Genomic DNA, 16,742 nt, shown 5'->3' on the forward strand with positions numbered 1-16,742 from the left:
TTTTAGCGAAATTAGCGAAGCTCTTGCTTGGGTCTTCAGTAAAGTCTTCTTTGAGCACTTTCTTACCTACCCAACCAATATCCGCAACGATGGAAGTAATGATAGCTGCTTCTTCAACAGTTTTCAACAACGCGGTCGACATTATATTACAAAGCGAGAAGGTTATTACTCCATTTCAGGGATCTTACTTTTTCTAACCTCCACAGGTGCGTGCACGGGCGCGTGATATGTTGGTGGTTCTACCTTTTTCGTAGCCCGCCATTGTAAGTAAAGGCTGCCTGCTGCTATAACGACTCCTAACGCGCCGATGACGTACCCAGGATTAATGAAGGATTCCTCTTCTTTTTCCTCCACCTTTTCTTCTTTCTTTGCTTTGTTCTTCCTGTTCATCTCCGCGAGCTTCTTTCCGGCAGCGACTCTGCCCGGAGATTTAGCCTTGGTAATCTTGGTATCTTCTACGGGTGGTTGTTCTTCGGTGCCACTCATCTTATATCTAAGGACTTGAAGGACTTGATAAGTAACTTAAGACGACTTGACTAAGTACTTAAGGATGACTTAACTAGGTACTTGAGGCGACCTGGGTAATTCCCGCGAATGACTTGACTAAGTACTTGATAAGTCACTTGCAGGTACTTGACTAGGTACCTCAGCAAGTGCTGCCTTGAATACCCTTTCGACTTCTTTGTCCTTCTTGAAGTCCTTCCAAGACACCAGTACCTCCTTCAAGTCGACGTGCTGAGCTACGTGAAGTGCCGCGGAGGCGACTGCCATTAACTTACCGCACTTCAAAGACAACCACCCACAGGTTATCTTAAGTTCTTGGGCGATGACATAGTCCTCGCTTATGTCCTTCCGCAGTTGCTCCACGTCGTCTATAGGCAGTGCAAGTCCGAGAAGCTTGGTGGCAAGTCGGATAGCGGAGTCTGCTACGGCGTCCGTGGTCTTACTTGCAAGGGCAGCCTCGTACCTCTTATGGAACTTTTTGACTTCCTCTTCTGACAACTTGTTAACTTGCTCATGGGTAAGTTCCTTGCCTATCATTTCTTTACACTTCCCCGAAGACACAAGGATGTTGAGTTGTTCCTTGAGGTTACTTTCATCTAACTGCGTGGGGACTTCATCTAAGAGCTGCTCAATCTCCATATACATTAACGTCATAAGGAAACCTCAAAGAGAAAATCATTTTGGAATGTTGGTGCGTTTTTAAATGCCGCATGTATTCATGCAACTGTTCCTTGCTTATCTCGCCGCCGTAGTCGCTTAAGATGGTTTCCAGGTCACTCCGACTCGGAGTATAAAATACGACCAGGGAGCCTATGTTTTCCCTAAAGGGTTTAGAGACACTGGTAAGCTGCTGCGAGAGCAACCAAACGCTGATATTGTCATGTCTGCCGCTGAAGGCAAGCTTCACCAACTCGGAGGTGCGCCTTTTTACGTCGTCCCCACAGGCAATGTCATCCAGTATGAGTAAAGTCTGTGTATCTTTAGGGAATTGCTTGTGCCAGAACTTCAAATGGCTGGATAACTCGTTAGGGTCTAAAATATCTACGAAGAAGTCGTCGTCTTTCACTCCTATGCCCGTCCAGGTGCGGTTATTCACGTAGGTGGGACAAAGCAGCACTATGTAGTCGAAGCGGTATCTAAAGGATCCTAATAGCTGCTCCACGACGAATTGGGTCTTTCCACAGCCGGTGGGTCCTACTATCAGAGCGTTACAAGGCATGTGATCTGGGTTCATATATAGATGGAACCAGTGGAAGCAATGCAAAGAATTGTCGCCGACGCAAAAGATAAAAGAGACACCATAGAAATGCAAAGGGAGGAGATAGACCGGTTAAAAGAGCGCGTGCAGGAATTGTACGATGAAATGTGCAGTCTGAAGCGCGCGGAACGGTTTGGTGCGCTTTTGACAATGGTCGGCTGGGCTAAGGAGTCCGTTAAGGACTTCATGCGATATCCTCCATAGAATACAGTTCTCATTACCATTTCAATATATGGACTGCATTACATGTGAACTACCTGCCGACTGCATAATCCCTGAAACCCCCGCAATTCGTGAGGAGAAAAAATACACCTGCCTTCATTGTAACAAGGTATTCCCCGAAGAATCCTTTGTTGGGCATTGGTGTCCCGCGGATCCTAAAGCACAGCGAACTTTAGCTGACACCTACAAAGAGGATCTGCAAGGTGGTTTCAAATAAGGTCTTCTTATTTATTGTTAATTTGTTAAAGTAAGATAAGAGGTTTCAAATAAGGTCTTCTTATTTATTGTTATTTTGTTAAGACCTTCTCGCAGGCATTTAACAAAACAACAAGGAATAATAGACCCTATCCTAAAACCCTCTTGCAGGGTTTAACAAAATAACAATAAAAAATAAGGTATGTATAATGGAGTGCATGCAATGTAATAAATCTTTCAGCAGTAAGCAGCGACTGCAATACCATCTTTCCAAAAAGGTTTGTCAAAAGACCGTAAGCACCCTTTGCGGTGACTGCGGTCGAGAGCTGTCCACCCTCCAGGCCTTACAATATCACCGCGACAACAGGGTCTGTCTTAAGAACTGCTGCCGCCGCTGTGATGAGCCCTTCTTTGAAGAGAACTGGCATAAGTACCGCTGCCGCCGTTACCACCTCGAAGGTATTGCCTGCGAAACCCACGGTGACATAGCCGAACGCTGTTGCCCCCTTGAAACCTCCCGGGTGCTGACAAAGCGTAAGAAGGAAATTGACCAAACCTTTGTAGGCTTTGACGATGTTGAGGGCGTTAAATGGGAGGACAGGGAACACTGGGAGGCTATTTGCGATCGCTGCGGCTGTCAACGGAGTGGACAACATATTTGGTGCTGTCTATACGACGGACCACGTCCTTTAGACCATTACCTGGTGGTACGAAAGGCTTGGGAAAAAGAAAATATCTAACATATAATGAGTTCCGCGGTGCTATTCTACGCCGCCTTTGCGGTTGGTGTTGCCTCTACGACAGTTGTTTGCGTACTTTCCTTTGCGGGAGGCGTCTTGGAGGTATTGGATCGCCAACGCCAAGAAAATGAGAAAGATATATGATACCTCAAATCGCAGCGTTCATAGGTGGTGTCTTAATTACCGCATCCGTTTACCACATGACAGAAAAAATGAGGTCCGCCGTAGCAGACCAATACTTAACCGCTCATGAGGATGACTTCTAATCACAAAGAGGACTAGCATCTACCTTCCTTTCAACGTCAAACTTCCATCGACCGTTAACCTTACCATGACTGCGTATGTGTGTGTACTCTTCACCTTGAATGACGTACCGCACGCAGTCCGGTGCCCATAGCGTGCACTCTTTACCTTCGTGTTCGAGGACCAACCTTAAGCGGCTGATGTCTTCGAAGACGACGTAATTTTTTATTTTGTATGTGATGCCTTGGGTCAATTTACGCCAGTGTGTCTGTTCAACTATCATTATATCTATGAAATATTCTTTGGTGAGTCCTTAACGCCTCCTGCGTCTTAAAAGCCTTAACACACCAAGGACAAGGTACACGAATGCCTTCCGCGTAATGGTCGATCTCCCTGCATATAAGGTCGTAATCGTTGCACACCATGGTTAGGTAACCATTTGCCTCGTATTGTGCGAGTAACGCCTCTTGTTTAGGTGATAATACGCCGTTACCCTTAGGTGTCTTCAACTCCAAGCATAACCCATTATACTTTTTATGTGCATTGAGAACTAAGATGTCGGGTTGCCCCGCCTGATACCCTTTCTGCCAACATACTATCCTTTTGCTAGCCGAGTCCTGTAGTTCTCCAAGACCTGGTGCGAGCAGTAGGATAGGGTGGAATCGACGTATGTAGTTTACGACCTTCTTATGCAGGTCGAATTCATTTTCTATTTTGAATACCAACTTGTTAGGACTGTCAAAGCGCCGCTCTATTTCATACTTACCTGTTTTCCTGAGGGTAGGGAGAACGTCACCTAACACCCATTTTCTGAACTCCTTAGCTACGGACTTTTCAGATCCGAATATTAACTCATAAAGACCCATTTCAGTGATGTAAACGGAATGTGGTTGCGCATTAAGGGTGTCAGTCAGATTTACACCCTTTATAGACCTCAAAGTTACCTTGTTTTCCTCTGAGACGTGATCAGACGCCGCTTTTCTGGAATTTACGTAACCCAAGGCATCAGCCACGGACTTTGCTTTGAAATAAAGTTTATCGCCTTGCACTATGCATTGCAGTTTGGTGTTGTTGTTTTCGAATACGCGAAGCATTATATACGTAAGGGATATTTTATCCTTTCTTGGATGAGGGAGCGCAGCGCGCGAATCAATACGCAACGCTCTTTAGCTGATTCATTTCTACGCTCAACTGGGCGTCAGACACCACGAAGATGTATGCGTTGATCTTTTCTCAGTCGCCTGCGCTAGCGTTTAAGTCACGCTTGATTTCCAGGGTAATGCCGTCCTGGGTATTTACCAGACGCAATCCCTGCCCATGTAAATCCTCGTCGTTGGTGGTTCGCATGTCAATCCACAGTGCATACTTATCGGTAAAGAACTCACCGGGTGCAACTTGATCCCCAAACTTTCTTTTTATTTCCCTGTAGATGTCTGAGGGCTTCATTCCCTGCGAATACACCTTATTTGGAACTCCATTGATGCTAATCCCGACGTTGGTGATGCCGGGGTTATGAAAGGCTTCAGAGTCGCGCTTACCGGCTTCATAAGGCTTAATAAATACCAACATCAGCCCCGTAAGACTACGACGTGGTAAATTAATGCTCTGAGTAATTACCGCGTCTGTCTTATCCAGGAAACTAAAGGTTTTGTGCATTACCGCGTGGTCGTACAAGAAAGCCTTTCCAGCGCTGTATTCCATGTCAGCGCTACGTGCTAGATCTTCGGAGTGTATGGTTTCATACTGCAATTCCAGGTTGGTAATGGCGTATGGATGAATACTTCCCGACAACGCAGTGCTTAACCCGCCAATGATGTTAATCATGCTGGCTAAGGTCACTTCAAACTGCAACTCACTCAACTGTCTAGGATAATAAACCCCATGGCTGGTAATAGCCTCAAAGTCCAATGGTATTACGTATTTAGTGCCATAGGCTGTCTTGATGGCCTTTGCATCTGCCACGTCAGTTGCGTCGCCAGAATCGGTAGGTTGTGTCTTGGTGGGAGTCCTAACCTTACGTAATATTGCGCTACCGATACCCTGCTCTATTTTTTGTGCCCTTTCGAATGCAGTCAGCCACAGATCTTTGTAGGTGGTGTACAGGTCATAGTTGTTTAAGTCTAAGAGGGATTCCCCGGCGAACTTTACTCGCATCTTTGAAACGATGTTGCGACCAAGGTTATTCACGATGATTCTTTCATCTGCGGTGGTAGGTTGCACCGCCAAATCAAACCTTAGCGCCAGGGTGCCAGGAACCAACACTAGGTTATCTGTTAGGCGGGGTACGCCTACGTACAGCGTTTCTCCTGGCTTTGCGCTAGAAGGCGTGAATGTGACTCGGTGAAAGGTGCGTTCTGCTTTCAGTCCGCCAACCTGCTTAGGTAATACGTTGGGGTTTAACTTTGAGCTTATCATATATAATGGAAGTAGAAGGTGATTTTGATCCCCTTACCGAAGAAGGTCAAGTCGACATTAACGACGAAGAATACGAGTCTTTGCTTCCCGATGACAACGTAGACTCCCGAGGTCTCTTTGATAAGCTAAGACGCAAATATGGTAGCAGGGCCCGCGAGGCCTGGCGTTCCTTAGAGGATAAGTGGCAATCAAGGAACCCAGGGCGACCTATTCCAGAATATTTGGAATTGCAAAACTTGGATTCCACGGACCTAAGAACTGAAATGCTAAGGGGGCTTTTAGACGACGTAAGGGAGAAATTTCCAAATGTGAACTTGACCCGCCTTAATTTCCAAACCGGAGATAAGGGGCAAATTCAAATCCAGTATCAAGGAAGGGATAAGTGGTATAATCTCTACCAAAGGAGAGACTCCGACAGGCTCACCAGTAATCTCCCAAAAGAAATCAAAAACGCATTAGGAAGACCTAATTTGGTGGAAAGACTGAGAGAAAACGATGAAAACACCAGCGAAACCTTTGAAAAGTTCAAGACCCTAATGCAGCGGCAACAAAAAGGCGTTGAAGCGATAAGGGAAGTCGAAAGACTAAAGGAAACAATGGAGGAAAGGGAGGCAGAATACATGAGACAAAACCAACTACTCCTCGATACTCAAAAAAGAGAACTCGACGACAAGGATCAACGCATATTAGAACTTAGAGAACAAAGAAACATTTCTCTTCGCGAAAAAGACGGCGCTCAAAGGGCCTTCCGGCTTGCCCTGCAAGACCTGGATACTAGTAATGAGGAAGCTAAGAACTTACGAATCACCATAACCGGCTCTTTGGAGGAACGGCGGCAGTTGGTTGCCGAAATCAACACTAAAGAGGAGCAAATCCGGCAAAGAGATCAGGCCATCGAAGACCTGGAGGGGCAAATAGAGCGGCAGCAAGAAGTAATCGAGGACCAAACTCGTACCGAGGAAGAAAGGGAAGCAGCTCAAAGGGAAGTGGAGGCCCTCGAAATACGCCTTGCGGAATTGCGGGCTCAAAAGGAAAACCTGGAAAAAGAGCTGGGGCTTACCACCAAGGAAAAGGTAAAAAGAGCCCTTTTGAAGTATGGCGTTCCGCTGGCATTCGCGGTCGCTATTTCAAGCGTAGTAGGAGTTATCCTATCCGCGCTTAAGGCTACAGGCGCGGGCGTAAAGAAATTAGGCAATGGACTAACGGACTTGGGAAAAAAGATGGCAGCCGGTCTTCCTGGGCTGCTGGGTTCAGTTGTTTCCTTGGCACTTAGGGCTGGCGGCGAACTGTTGAAGTTTGTGGGGAATAACATTTGGATCTTGGTTGTCGCTATTGGGGTGGTACTCTTGAAGAAGATGAAGGTTTAATCTTATCTGGGTACGTTACTGGTGGCTTATCGTCGTCAGACCTTCGAGGCGTCCTCGACTGGGGATAAGTAAAGATAGTATTCGCGCCGCCTTGGTAATTCGGAACTAGTGGTATGGCGGTCATGGTGCTAATGGGCTTATGATTCCAAATAGCATCCGGTGGAGAAGGTCCCACAGTATTTATTCCTATGCGACCACGAGTTGCTATGGTCTTACCTCCATCGCTGGGACGAATTTGCAGCTTTGCATATTGGCAATTGGCTATCATATGAAAAGTCGCCGGCCTTTGATCTTCTCCGCTTACTGGAGGGGGCTCAGAGGAAAAATGAACTGGGTTCCTATTGTTAATTTTTTTTCTGTAAGGCAGTAATGGATGGTCATTCTCATCAACGATCCTAAACCCAGCATTGCACGAATACCCCGTATTAAGGCTAATAGTACACACAAGTAATCCCACGCCTCCAACCTTCACCCAAAGATCAGTGTCAAACCATTCATCATTTACGTACTCCTTCTCCTCTAAGTAATAAAGAAACCAATCTTCCTTTACATGTGGGTTCATATATTTCAGCAAACATAGTTTGCTTCTAGAGACTAAGCACCGTAAAAGTGCTAATGGTCCTGTGGTTATAAGCCGTGTCTCTTTGATTTTCTATGCCATTCACGCAAACGCTCCCAGAATCGTCTACGCGTATTTGCAGCTTTACCTTCCCATGGCAATCGGCGACCATGTGAAAAGTCCAAACCGATAGATTTTCCTCGCTGGCTGGGTTGGGCTCTACGGAAAAATGTACAGGCTCCCTGTTGCTCGTCTTCGCGCGCATAGGCTGCAGTATGCCATTCTCATCCAGGAACCTAAAGCCCACGTTCGCATGGCTGCTCGTGCCAATGCAAATGCTACAAAGGATTAACTTCTTTCCTGAGTAGTTCAGATCTACAGACATACCTGTGACATCAACCCAAGATGCTTGGGTGTATTTTTTCTCGCCTGTGTAAGTCGTATAAACACAATCTACTCCAGCTACGTAGGGGTTGTTCATCGCCATATATAATAGCTCAGACCAACGCCTGCAGCTGCTAGGCCGGCTTTTAGTAAGTTATGGTCATATTCCTCGGGTATGGTTGGCATAACCTTCTTTTGAGGCTTCTTCTTTGGTTCGGGTTTTTCTGCGTGTTCCTTTTTTGGTTTCTCTACGAAGTGAGGAATGCCCTTGGTCATGTCAGAGTTCACGTCATTCACCCCAAACTTCATGTCTTTGGTTGCTCGCTGCAGCTTGTTGTTGTAACCCACAACGGAATTGGTGTTAATAACCAAACTACTTGGCATTAACCAACAACCAGGACTCAAGGCATAATCTAACCGCACTTTAGATTGCTGCACCGCCAATTGATATCTTTGAACTGACTTGGATATGTCATTTTCTATTATTGCGGACTCAAACAGGGTTAGGAATTCCTGTTGCGTTTCCTGTGAAGCGCCTTGGGATCCAACAATGGGGTTGCGGGTATTTACCTGCGCCCCTAGAATGCAGTACACGAATGCTTCTATGCTACGGTTAATCCTGGCTAGGTTTCTTAAGCCTTTTCCTTTCATTAACACAAACGGATCCCAAGTGCCGGGATAGTTCGTTTGAATTCTAGTAATTAATGAATTATTACCCTTATCACCACCAATATCACCGAACTCTAACTCATTACTTGGATATTCCTGATGTCCGTAGTCGGCCGGCTTCTCACCATTGGCACCCCAAACATAAACTATACCCAGCCCATGCGTCTTACCCTCCTTATAACGAAAATCTTTTTGCTGTGGTTTGAACTCATTAATTAACCTTTCCAGGGCTGCGACGTCATAGCGATTATTCATTGGATTAAATGCCTTATCTCCCGGTAAAGGTACGTTAAGCTCCTTCAACAACCTCCTTACCGTAAAGGCAACGTGAAACCGCATAAATGAAATGTGAAACATGTCCGCGGCAACACCACAGCCTTTAGTGGCGGCCCAAATAGCAAAGTTTAACTGCTGTGGCCAATACCGCATGTTGGGCCCTGCTAACCATTCCCTGGCCTCTTTACCCGACGTATGCTTCAACATCGTATTCTTATAGATATTCCTTACTACTACGTCAAATGATTGCTTACCCACTAAAATCTCTAGATGCGTTACCAATTTTTCAAAGTCGTTTACACCGCCTTCAGCATCGTAAAATGGGTAATCTTCCTTGGTCATTAATAGATCCCTTGGGAAATTAGGTGCTTTATGCTCGGGTTTTGGCGGCCTTTCTTTATGAACGGGCTTAGGTGTTGGGGGGTGTACAATCGGTAATTGCTGCACCTGATCGACCAGCGTAGGTTTCAAATCCTCATTACTGTACATCCTAGAGCCGTTATAGTAAATCCCATCGGGTCTTCTTTCGAACTTACTAGCATCCGCATGTGGAAACATCTTCCTAAATGCTCTCCAGTTCCAGTAATCCCGGTTGTCGTGATGTGGCTGCTCCTGTATATCATTCCCAAAAGCGTCGTACATTAGTATATATAATGGATGTCATACCATCAGCACCTCCACTCTATCCTGATTTACCTAAGGAGGGTCCTAACGAATTAAATGCTGAAAACTTTCGTTTGAATAAAGCAAATTTAATCCTGGCTTACTTGGAAGGGCAAACGAAACACTACGAAAAAGTCCGAAAAAAGTACGTCAGAGCCCGGAGTACGCTACATAAGATTGCGATAACTTCAGGATCCATATCTGTTGTGTTAACGGGCTCCGGCGTTGCTACTTCGCTTACTGGACCGGGAATAATCGTTGGAGTTCCTTTGGCCGGCGTTGGGGCAACCTGTGGTATTATTTCTGCTGTTGCTACGGGTATTATGAAAAAGCTATCCACGAAAATATCCAAGCATGACACGACAATAGCTCTGTCAAGTGCTAAAGTAAATACGATCACTGACCTTGTCTCAAAGGCTTTGCGTGACAGAAAGATAGACGACGTAGAATTCTCGCTTATCTTAGCCGAAGAGGAAAAGTACGAGAAACTAAAGACGGATATAAGGAATAAAAAAACAGTCATAAAAGATCTTTCCGAGGAATCTCGCAAAAAGATCTACCAAGAAGCAAAAGAAGAGCTTCAAAGAAAGCTTGCTCAATAAACATCTGCTTTGAAAAAAGCGAAACAGGATTTCATTTGCATATTGAACGACAGTCTAGAAAATATGCGTAATCAAGTAGTTTCACATCTTTTTATTTCGTCAAGTCCTATTATTACATGTTATGTTCTCACAAATACTCCTTATTGCTAAGGGTTCAAGCCTTTATCGAGTCATAATATCAGCCATCATGAGACCTTCTAGACCTTGTAAGTCTTGCTCGCATTTCTTGACTACTGCCTCCAGCATCCTTGCCTTCGCCATCCAACGTTCTATCTTGGACTTTGCGTCCCTAAGTTGCTTACAGGCCTTGTCTCTTTCATCCGACTTCTTTACCCACATCCTCCTAACATCTTGCTTTGGAATGGTGTCTTTCATCTTAAGATTCATCAAGAAATCATCTAGGCTTTCCCTTTTTCTTGCTGGTGGTACTTGAACTCCGGAGCCTTGTGAAATAACGGTTAAATCATATTCGTCAAAATCGAGTAGTTCTTCATCGGGCTGATTCATTAGTATGTCAATCGGTTCGAACTTCTCATATTTATATCTGAAGCTATCATTGACGTCAGCACATTCCTGAGCGCCGTAACAACGAAGCCTCCAAAAAGTAAATTTCAAATCTACTTTCAAACTCGCTGGTTGTTAAGGCGAAGGGGTATGATTGGAATGTTGTCTATTGTCTTACACGTGAACAACTCATTATTCTTTCTCGGTACGCCACTTCCGCCACGTGAAAGTAAAAACCCGCCTCGCAGCTGTCATATTATTACGTCAGTCGCCTTGGAATCCATCCTAACAGGGGGTGGTTGGGGTCTATTTTGTAAAATATTTCGTAGATTACGTCAGCGTAATAAGGAATATCCTTATCCAGCCGACAAAACATCCACTCGGCTCTGCTCATATCAGAAACCTCAGGAATAGACTTACCGGTAATTTCAGACAAAAGATAGGGAATAGCTTTGTAATATTTCCCTAGTTTTAATTTTTTCAATGTCTTCCGTAGACTTTGTGGGGTTGACTCTTCTAAGCGGTCTATGATTTTCTTCTTTACTTCGTTGTCTAAATATACCGGCCGATAACCTTGGATATGACTCATCCAGTCACTAAAGTATTTTATTCTTTTGTATGGGGTCTTCTTACGACCTCCATTGGCGTAATATTGCTCTTTGGTAGCATTTGGTACGGCATTACGAATATTCTTACCACACTCGTAACACTGTGCTGACGTGTCGTCTTCTATTTGCATTTTTTTACCACAACAAATATACTTATTTGGCTTAGTAGGTAAAAACTTGGGTTTTAAGCACTTTATACAGAAGTCATAAACAAACTCTTTACAATCTTCGCACTCCATATATAGACTAACATATTTTACATAGACGCGGGATGCGAGTAATCGCGGTACGAATCGAGGGGGGTACTTTAGGCGGGTAATCCTCCGGTTGTCGTTGCGCTGGAACCCCCATCCCCTATACTACTGGCCCTACCCAATTTCACTTCGGTGATCGGACGAGAAACGGTTTTTTCTCGCTGGAATGGCCGTACATAGAAGAAATTCCACAACTTAAGCTACTTTACGCTGCATCACTATTTCAGCGCCTCTTAACTTTTCTAGAACGGAAGAAAATATCACTACGAAACAAACAGAAAACAAGAACAGCAATGAATGGAGTAGAAAAATTAAAAGATGAACGAATTAAGTGATACGAAACAATTGAAAAGAGAAGGGGAATCAAATGAACAAAAGTCTACAGCACCAGTTATTCCCAGTTGGTCACCCATCCAAGTACTACGCTGGCCTTACCGAGTTTCACTTCGGTGATCGGAAAAGAACCGGTTTCTTCTCAGTGGTATGACCGTAGAGAAAAGAAATTGCAAAACTTAAGCTACTTTACGCTGCATCACTATTTCAGCGCCTTTTAACTTTTCTAGAACGGAAGAAAGCAACACTAAAGAAACAAACAGAAAACAAGAACAGCAATGAATAGAGTAGAAAAATTAAAAGATAAACGATTAAAGTGATCTGAAGCAATTGAAAGGAGAAGGGGAATCAAATGAACAAAACAGTCTACAGCACCAGTTATTCCCAGGTGTTCACCCATCCAAGTACTACGCTGACCCTACCGAGTTTCACTTCGGTGATCGGGCGAGAACCGGTTTTTTCTCAGTGGTATGACCGTACACAGAAGAAATTGCATAACTTAAGCTACTTTACGCTGCATCTCGATTTCAGCGTCTCTATACTTTTCATGAACGGAAGAAAACAACACAAAAAAAAAGAACAGAAAACAAGAACAGCAATGAATGGAGTAGAAAAATTAAAAGATAAACGAATAAAGTGATCTGAAGCAATTGAAAAGAGAAGGGGAATCAAATGAACAAAAGTCTACAGCACCAGTTATTCCCAGGTGGTCACCCATCCAAGTTCTACGCTGGCCTTGCCGAGATTCACTTCGGTGATCGGAAAAGAACCGGTTTTTTCTCAGTGGTATGACCGTAGAAAGAAGAAATTCCACAACTTAAGTTACTTTACGCTGCATCTCGATTTCAGCGCCTTTTCAATTTTCTAGAACGGAAGAAAACAACACAAAAAAAAACCAACAGAAAACAAGAACAGCAATGAATGGAGTAGAAAAATTAAAAGATAAACGAATAAAGTGATCTGAAGCAATTGAAAAGAGAAGGGGAATCAAATGAACAAAAGTCTACAGCACCAGTTATTCCCAGTTGGTCAACCATCCAAGTACTACGCTGGCCTTACCGAGTTTCGCTTCGGTGATCGGAGGAGAACCGGTTTCTTCTCAGTGGTATGGCCGTAGAGAAAAGAAATTGCAAAACTTAACCTACTTTCCGCTGCATCACTATTTCAGCGCCTTTTATCTTTTCTAGAACGGAAGAAAGCAGCACTAAAGAAACAAACAGAAAACAAGAACAGCAATGAATAGAGTAGAAAAATTAAAAGATAAACGATTAAAGTGATCTGAAGCAATTGGAAGGAGAAGGGGAATCAAATGAACAAAACAGTCTACAGCACCAGTTATTCCCAGGTGTTCACCCATCCAAGTACTACGCTGACCCTACCGAGTTTCACTTCGGTGATCGGGCGAGAACCGGTTTTTTCTCAGTGGTATTACCGTAGAAAGAAGAAATTCCACAACTTAAGTTACTTTACGCTGCATCTCGATTTCAGCGCCTTTTCAATTTTCTAGAACGGAAGAAAACAACGCAAAAAAAAACAACAGAAAACAAGAACAGCAATGAATGGAGTAGAAAAATTAAAAGATGAACGAATAAAGTGATCTGAAAAAATTGAAAAGAGAAGGGGAATCAAATGACCAAAAAAGTCTACAGCACCAGTTGTTCCCAGGTGGTCACCCATCCAAGTACTACGCTGGCCTTACCGAGTTTCACTTCAGTGATCGGAGGAGAAGCCGTTTTTTCTCAGTGGTATGGCCGTAGACAGAAGAAATTGCACAACTCAAGATACTTTACGCTGCATCTCGATTTCAGGGTCTTCAAACTTTTCTAGAACAGAAGAAAATATCACTAAAAAATAAACAGAAAACAAGAACAGCAATGAATGGAGTAGAAAAATTAAAAGTTTAACGAATAAGGTGATCTGAAGCAATTGAAAAGGGAAGGTGAATCAAATGAACAAAAGTCTACAGCACCAGTTATTCCCAGGTGGTCACCCATCCAAGTACTACGCTGGCCCTGCCCAATTTCACTTCGGTGATCGGACGAGAGCCGGTTTTTTCTCAGTGGTATGGCCGTACACAGAAGAAATTCCACAACTTAAGCTACTTTACGCTGCATCTCGATTTAAGCGCCTTTTAAATTTTCTAGAACGGAAGAAAACAACACAAAAAAAAAAACACAGAAAACAAGAACAGCAATGAATGGAGTAGAAAAATTAAAAGATGAACGAATAAAGTGATCTGAAGCAATTGAAAGGAGAAGGGGAATCAAATGAACAAAAGAGTCTACAGCACCAGTTATTCCCAGGTGGTCACCCATCCAAGTACTACGCTGGCCTTACCGAGTTTCACTTCGGTGATCGGACGAGAACCGGTTTTTTCTCGCTGGTATGACTGTACACAGAAGAAATTGCACAACTTAAGCTACTTTACGCTGAATCTCGATTTCAGCGTCTCTATACTTTTCTAGAACGGAAGAAAACAACACAAAAAAAAAGAACAGAAAACAAGAACAGCAATGAATGGAGTAGAAAAATTAAAAGATAAACGAATAAAGTGATCTGAAGCAATTGAAAAGAGAAGGGGAATCAAATGAACAAAAGTCTACAGCACCAGTTATTCCCAGGTGGTCACCCATCCAAGTTCTACGCTGGCTTCGCCGAGATTCACTTCGGTGATCGGAAAAGAACCGGTTTTTTCTCAGTGGTATGACCGTAGACAGAAGAAATTACACAACTTAAGTTACTTTACGCTGCATCTCGATTTCAGCGCCTTTTCAATTTTCTAGAACGGAAGAAAACAACACAAAAAAAAACCAACAGAAAACAAGAACAGCAATGAATGGAGTAGAAAAATTAAATGATAAACGAATAAAGTGATCTGAAGCAATTGAAAAGAGAAGGGGAATCAAATGAACAAAAGTCTACAGCACCAGTTATTCCCAGGTGGTCACCCATCCAAGTTCTACGCTGGCCTTGCCGAGTTTCACTTCGGTGATCGGAAAAGAACCGGTTTTTTCTCAGTGGTATGAACGTAGACAGAAGAAGTTCCACAACTTAAGCTACACTACGCTGCATCTCGATTTCAGCGCTTTTTCAATTTTCTAGAACGGAAGAAAACAACACAAAAAAAAACAACAGAAACCAAGAACAGCAATGAATAGAGTAGAAAAATTAAAAGATAAACGAATAAAGTGATCTGAAGCACATGAAAGGAGAAGGGGAATCAAATGAACAAAAGTCTACAGCACCAGTTATTCCCAGTTGGTCACCCATCAAAGTACTACGCTGGCCCTACCCAATTTGAATTCGGTGATTGGACGAGAACCGGTTTTTTCTCGCTGGTATGGCCGTAAACAGAAGAAATTGCACGACTTAAGCTACTTTACGCTGCATCACTATTTCAGCGCCTTTTAAATTTTCTAGAACGGAAGAAAACAACACAAAAAAAAACCACAGAAAACAAGAACAGCAATGAATGGAGTAGAAAAATTAAAAGATGAACGAATAAAGTGATCTGAAGCAATTGAAAGGAGAAGGGGAATCAAATGAACAAAAGAGTCTACAGCACCAGTTATTCCCAGGTGGTCACCCATCCAAGTACTACGCTGGCCTTACCGAGTTTCACTTCGGTGATCGGACGAGAACCGGTTTTTTCTCGCTGGTATGACCGTACACAGAAGAAATTGCACAACTTAAGCTACTTTACGCTGAATCTCGATTTCAGCGTCTCTATACTTTTCTAGAACGGAAGAAAACAACACAAAAAAAAAGAACAGAAAACAAGAACAGCAATGAATGGAGTAGAAAAATTAAAAGATAAACGAATAAAGTGATCTGAAGCAATTGAAAAGAGAAGGGGAATCAAATGAACAAAAGTCTACAGCACCAGTTATTCCCAGGTGGTCACCCATCCAAGTTCTACGCTGGCTTCGCCGAGATTCACTTCGGTGATCGGAAAAGAACCGGTTTTTTCTCAGTGGTATGACCGTAGACAGAAGAAATTCCACAACTTAAGTTACTTTACGCTGCATCTCGATTTCAGCGCCTTTTCAATTTTCTAGAACGGAAGAAAACAACACAAAAAAAACAACAGAAAACAAGAACAGCAATGAATGGAGTAGAAAAATTAAATGATAAACGAATAAAGTGATCTGAAGCACATGAAAGGAGAAGGTGAATCAAATGAACAAAAGTCTACAGCACCAGTTATTCCCAGTTGGTCACCCATCCAAGTACTACGCTGGCCCTACCCAATTTGAATTCGGTGATTGGACGAGAACCGGTTTTTTCTCGCTGGTATGGCCGTACACAGAAGAAATTGCACGACTTAAGCTACTTTACGCTGCATCACTATTTCAGCGCCTTTTAAATTTTCTAGAACGGAAGAAAACAACACAAAAAAAAACCACAGAAAACAAGAACAGCAATGAATGGAGTAGAAAAATTAAAAGATGAACGAATAAAGTGATCTGAAGCAATTGAAAGGAGAAGGGGAATCAAATGAACAAAAGTCTACAGCACCAGTTATTCCCAGGTGGTCACCCATCCAAGTTCTACGCTGGCCTTGCCGAGTTTCACTTCGGTGATCGGAAAAGAACCGGTTTTTTCTCAGTGGTATGACCGTAGACAGAAGAAATTCCACAACTTAAGCTACTTTACGCTGCATCTCGTTTTCAGCGCCTTTTCAATTTTCTAGAACGGAAGAAAACAACACAAAAAAAAACAACACAAAACAAAAACAGCAATGAATGGAGTAGAAAAATTAAAAGATGAACGAATAAAGTGATCTGAAGCAATTGAAAGGAGAAGGTGAATCAAATGAACAAAAGTCTACAGCACCAGTTGTTCCCAGGTTGTCACCCATCCAAGTACTACGTTGGCCCTACCCAATTTAACTTCGGTGATCGGAAAAGAACCGGTTTTTTCTCGCTGGTATGGCCGTACACAGA

The 16,742-nt window shown here is 43.3% G+C and overlaps 16 pseudogenes; all 16 read right to left on the bottom strand.

Annotated features, from left to right (window-relative positions):
- Positions 1 to 11,839: 11,839 nt before the first annotated feature.
- LOC148908039 (5S ribosomal RNA) lies at positions 11,840 to 11,958 on the bottom strand (annotated as a pseudogene).
- A 201-nt stretch (positions 11,959 to 12,159) lies between these two features.
- On the bottom strand, positions 12,160 to 12,278 carry LOC148908040 (5S ribosomal RNA; annotated as a pseudogene).
- Positions 12,279 to 12,477: 199 nt separating this feature from the next.
- LOC148908041 (5S ribosomal RNA) lies at positions 12,478 to 12,596 on the bottom strand (annotated as a pseudogene).
- A 200-nt stretch (positions 12,597 to 12,796) lies between these two features.
- On the bottom strand, positions 12,797 to 12,915 carry LOC148908042 (5S ribosomal RNA; annotated as a pseudogene).
- A 201-nt stretch (positions 12,916 to 13,116) lies between these two features.
- On the bottom strand, positions 13,117 to 13,235 carry LOC148908043 (5S ribosomal RNA; annotated as a pseudogene).
- Positions 13,236 to 13,436: 201 nt separating this feature from the next.
- On the bottom strand, positions 13,437 to 13,555 carry LOC148908044 (5S ribosomal RNA; annotated as a pseudogene).
- A 198-nt stretch (positions 13,556 to 13,753) lies between these two features.
- Positions 13,754 to 13,872, bottom strand: LOC148908045 (5S ribosomal RNA; annotated as a pseudogene).
- A 202-nt stretch (positions 13,873 to 14,074) lies between these two features.
- On the bottom strand, positions 14,075 to 14,193 carry LOC148908046 (5S ribosomal RNA; annotated as a pseudogene).
- Positions 14,194 to 14,392: 199 nt separating this feature from the next.
- Positions 14,393 to 14,511, bottom strand: LOC148908047 (5S ribosomal RNA; annotated as a pseudogene).
- A 200-nt stretch (positions 14,512 to 14,711) lies between these two features.
- On the bottom strand, positions 14,712 to 14,830 carry LOC148908048 (5S ribosomal RNA; annotated as a pseudogene).
- A 199-nt stretch (positions 14,831 to 15,029) lies between these two features.
- Positions 15,030 to 15,148, bottom strand: LOC148908049 (5S ribosomal RNA; annotated as a pseudogene).
- A 201-nt stretch (positions 15,149 to 15,349) lies between these two features.
- LOC148908050 (5S ribosomal RNA) lies at positions 15,350 to 15,468 on the bottom strand (annotated as a pseudogene).
- Positions 15,469 to 15,667: 199 nt separating this feature from the next.
- Positions 15,668 to 15,786, bottom strand: LOC148908051 (5S ribosomal RNA; annotated as a pseudogene).
- Positions 15,787 to 15,984: 198 nt separating this feature from the next.
- On the bottom strand, positions 15,985 to 16,103 carry LOC148908052 (5S ribosomal RNA; annotated as a pseudogene).
- A 199-nt stretch (positions 16,104 to 16,302) lies between these two features.
- Positions 16,303 to 16,421, bottom strand: LOC148908053 (5S ribosomal RNA; annotated as a pseudogene).
- A 199-nt stretch (positions 16,422 to 16,620) lies between these two features.
- Positions 16,621 to 16,739, bottom strand: LOC148908054 (5S ribosomal RNA; annotated as a pseudogene).
- Positions 16,740 to 16,742: the final 3 nt, after the last annotated feature.

Source organism: Actinia tenebrosa, unplaced genomic scaffold (genome assembly GCF_029948245.1).
Source record: "Actinia tenebrosa isolate PJP-AT-01 unplaced genomic scaffold, QUT_ActTen_1.0 PGA_scaffold3__52_contigs__length_22856419, whole genome shotgun sequence".
NCBI lineage: Eukaryota > Metazoa > Cnidaria > Anthozoa > Actiniaria > Actiniidae > Actinia > Actinia tenebrosa.